The following is a 4809-nucleotide window of genomic DNA, read 5'->3' as shown; positions in this document are numbered from 1 at the left end:
ATATATTAGTTTGGCGTTTTGTCAACATAGTTCCTATATACAAAGTTTTTAAGATACTTACCAACTTTCCCACCCATCCAGCATACTTGTCTTTAATGCTGACGTCATCCCCTGCATCGCTGTTGTCTAATACATCAACTGTTTCGTGTTTTATGTTGAAACAGACAACATAGAAATGTCTTTCTCATATTATTGGCACGAAGACCGGTTCATAATCTTTGATGGTTTTTATTTTTCTTGTCTCCTTTGAAACGTGTATTTTTAAGAACAGTTTCCATGTTTTTGTTGAATTCTTTGTTTCGTATATTTTCTTTTGTCGTTTCGTCGTATGCCGGAGCATTCTGTAATATTGAGTACCATATTTTAAACAACAAAACAATGTCGTATTATAATTTTATCAATTAAATATAGCAAAAGAGTTACCAACAGTAATTCTGAGCAGAATAACCTTGAGGGTGATTCTGGAGCCTTGTATCTTTTTTCATAGTTCAGGATATGTGTCCAACATAGAATAATTGAGACGGGTGCTTGAAATCCTAGTTTCATGCTCTCACAGATCACCCTCATGAGAAAATTTTCTCCCATCTTGAACACCTCAGTGCTAAAAAAACATCATTTGGTGTTTTAGTTATACAAACTCATTCTATTATAATATATGGCGTTTTGATCGTTTTTACATGCATATTTTCAAGTAAACGTTATGAATGGAAAGTTTGGCGTTTTATTTTTGAGAGAAGTGTACATACTCATAATCGTCGTATCCAGTGAAGATGTATGTGGAAAGGTTATTTTCAGGGTTTGTCTTTTTTTCATGTATAACCACTTGCCTCCTTATATAAGGTGACAAACATGCCCTGCTCATTTTTTTTATCTCTCTTCTCCTCTTCAGCCACATTCTTTTTTTTATATTTTTATCTTTTTCATCATCTTTATCAGCTTTTTCATCAGTAGGCAGCTCTTCAGGGTTTAAAATTGTATTTTCTTACATCAGCTTTGTGATGCCTGGAGTGTTGTCCTCATCACCTTTCTCCTGCACATCTGACCTGTTTGGCGTTTTTGGCGGTGATGTGTAGATGGCGTTTTCATCCTGGGGTTTATTGGGTGTCTCTTCCTTTTCAAAACTTTTCAAGAGGTTTTTCCCAGATGTAGATGGTGGCTGCTCATATGGCGTTTTATCAAACACTGCACCTTGTTGGTCAACACTTTTCTTCACCATCTCCCCTTCAGTTTTCTACTTTAGTGTTGAATGCCTGACTGTATTGTGTTTTTGTCGTGGGGATGTTTGGTGTTTTATCAAATACAGGCATTTTTGGGGTCTCTTCAGCAGGTTGCAGATATTTTTTATTGCTTTAATCAGTTCATCCACCATTCTTGAATTATCAAGACCTTCTTTTATATCAATCATTTGTTTTAGATCTTGTCCCGGTAGCTCTAAAATCTCAGCAATATTCCTTTTAATTATTTTTCCCCATTGTATCTCAAAATGTGATATTCAAGTGTCTTGAAATCACAACTCCATCTCTCAATATCGTTTTCGTTTATATCTTCATCTGATGATATAGTATCCTCATCATCATCATGATCATCATCATCATCATCATCATCATATATGGGGCTGTTGTAGCAGTCGAGGGTTCGGCGTTTTGTTCTCTGGCCATATCCCTTCCTTTCGACTCTCCTTCCTCTTCTCCTTCTCCTTCCCCTTTTCCTTTTCCTTTTCCTTCTCCTTCTCCTTTTCCTTCATTTTCAACTTCAATGGCGTTTTCATGAACTCTTTCCACTTCCATGGCATTTTCAACAACTGTTTCCACATCAATGGAGTTTTCAATTCCAGCCATCTCCTTTTCCCTTTCTTCTTTATTTTCACATCCTTCTTCTCCTTCTTCTTCATTTTCAAATTCTTTGGCGTTTTCATGAACTGTTTGCTCTTCAATGGCGTTTTCTGTTTCAACCATCTCATTTTCCCCTTCTTTATCATTTTCATCTCCTAGTATCACCTCATTTTCAACCTCAGTTTCATGTGTATCTTCTTCTTTTTCAGCTGGCATTTCTTTGGCGTTTTCATCAACAAATTTTGAGATGTTCTCCAACAATGTCATACATTGTGAGTATTTAATGTGTACCAGGAGGCTGTTTGGGTATTCAGACTTTGACTGTTTTAACAATGTGCTCATTTTATTGTAACAGTCTTCTAATTCTTTGTATGCTCCATCCAATTTATCAGCCATTTCCTGTTATATTAAAAAAAGGATTTTGTTTATCATGGTGTTTTTTGGTTTTTTTTTTAATTTATTATTTGAACAACATACCTCTTCAGGTTCTTTGTTTTGTTCTTCTTCATCAGCAAAAATGTTGTCATACTGTGTTACTCCTCTGATAAGAGCATGGTTTCCTGATGCAGAAACTTCAAACATCATTTCCCTGCTTTCTCTATCCTCATTCACCATCCTTTGAAATGAAGCCTCATCATCATCATTGAAGGGCATGGCATTTTGCACATCATAGTCATAATGATCATCATGATCAAACCATCATCATCATCAAACTCATCATCATTGTTATCAGCAGGCTCATCGACCTTGTGAACATCATCTTCATCTTCATTCTCAACATCATCACCATCATCTTCATCATGAACAACAACCTGCATTTTTCTTGGTTTTCGGGGCTTGCTTCCCTTAGCTTCTTTGACTGTTTTCCTTTTTACTTCATTGTTGTCGCAACCCCCGTCCCCCCTAGTAGAAACCCGGGAACGGGCGGCTGCGGCCAGTTTCGGTGGTATCCTGTTTTTGTCTAATTTGGCAGCGGATTTTACATCAGGACCGTAGTTAGGAAATATTTTATCAGAGTAAAATACCACACTTTCATAATATTAAACACATGGGATAAAACCCAAATTTTAAGTACACACATTTTCATAGGAATAAATCCTATTTTTATTTAAGAAAAACATCTATTTCTTTTAGGTAACTTTATTGCCACTTTTCCAAGCCTTCAGTGCTGTCCACCTAGCTTCTATTTGGCTTTCACATTTTGTAACCTGAAACGCGTTTTAAAAACATTTTGTCAGTGGGAAATACTGGTGAGTGAATCACAGTTCAATCAAGTTTGAATAAAAACCATGGTACAGTATTGAGGGCGATCTCGCAATTATATTTGTTTCCAAGTTATACCAATTATCACCCGTGGTACTGTCATACTCAACTTGTGGAAATGTTACCCCCCCCAGTAACAAATTTTATATACAAAACCCCAACATATCCATGATAATTGTATTCTTACAAATACTCAATAACTGCTTAATATATAATTAATCATGTGAGGTTTTGTAAAACAATTAACAAAAAGGTTTACACAAAAACGGATAAACTCACATTGCTGTCTTAGATTATCCTTTAGGGTTTCGTGGTGACAATCTATAAATTACACGAATGCACGTGTGTTAGTATAATAACCCATTTTAACATTAGTAATACCCTCCCCGAGATGGCATTCCAACGACTACGTCGGGCAGAACCACGACAGCCGTTACGGAACCCTAGATCAATCGGGCAGAGTATCTAATACGTATCCAGGGGTTATAATACTTACAACGGAGCAGAACCTCGCTATTTAGGGGGTATTATACCGTGTATAGCTTCTACTATGTGAGAATTCGTAAGAAAGAAAAGAAATTGAGCGAGTAGACTGAAGATCCGAGGCCTCCTTTATATAGGGCCTGATCTTGACCTTGTCACGGCCCGTGTAAAACAAGATCAGGGTTTACGCGGCCCGCGTAGTAGCCCGAGTAGGGTTTAGGTGATCTGGGTCATTACATAGGTTCAACACGCGTTCGGACACGTGGCATCACCGGAGCTCGCCTGGTCTTTAAGTTGTCGCGGCCCGCGTAAGGGTTAATTAGTTTACGTGGCCCGCCTGAAACCCATTTTCTTTGTTTTTTATTTATTTGTAATATTATAACGTATTTTGGGCTCGGTTTTCGCATACGAGGTGTATTTAGGGACATATTGGGATATTTTAAATATTTTTAGGGTGTCGGAAAATATTACGAGGGTGTCGGTTTAGGGTTGTTATAATTGACCACAAGGCATTTTGCCATTGCACTCTCAAATAAGTCAAGAGTATCTGTTGTAACCCACTCAATTGGGTATCCTTCTTTTCGGTCCCATTTTTTTTCCTATTACAAGCATCGTTCAGCAAGGCAAGCTGTAACAAAATAGATTTTTCAAACGACAGATATTTTTTGGCATTTTAATGACACACAAATGAATAGTGAAATTTTATTCTTACCGCAAGTATGATCAGTGGCCCTGTGTAATGCTTTTTGGGAGCCCATGCGGTTTTGGCGTGTTGCAAGCATTGGATGATATAACTACACCAGTTCATTTGGTTTATTTGAACGTTTGGTGTAACGTTGTGTAAGAATTGTTTGTTGACGACTGCACTGTCAGTTGCATGCCCCGTTACAGTGAAGAATGATACAAGGAAATTTAGGCAGAAGTCTCTCCCAAAGCCATGCATTATAGGCAAAACGTTATCAAAGTATATCTTCACACTTGGTCTGTTAACCCAGCACAACCCTTGGAACTGTGCTTTCCACTTAGCCACCACCTGGTTTTTAGTTGTTGGTCTTTTTTTCATGTTCACTGGCACCCTTCCATTTGGTATACCTGTTAAAGAGTTTATCAATTCTTCATTCCTATGTATGGTATGGTTGCCAATGTTTAGGGTGTTTGTCTTTTCATTGTAATTTTCAACCAACCAGTACGCAAGCATTGTCGGTACGGTGTCTATTTTCAACCTTAGTGT

The sequence above is a fragment of the Helianthus annuus genome, chromosome 12 (genome assembly GCF_002127325.2).
Source record: "Helianthus annuus cultivar XRQ/B chromosome 12, HanXRQr2.0-SUNRISE, whole genome shotgun sequence".
NCBI classification, from domain to species: domain Eukaryota; kingdom Viridiplantae; phylum Streptophyta; class Magnoliopsida; order Asterales; family Asteraceae; genus Helianthus; species Helianthus annuus.
Note: the sequence above shows the minus strand (reverse complement) of the source record.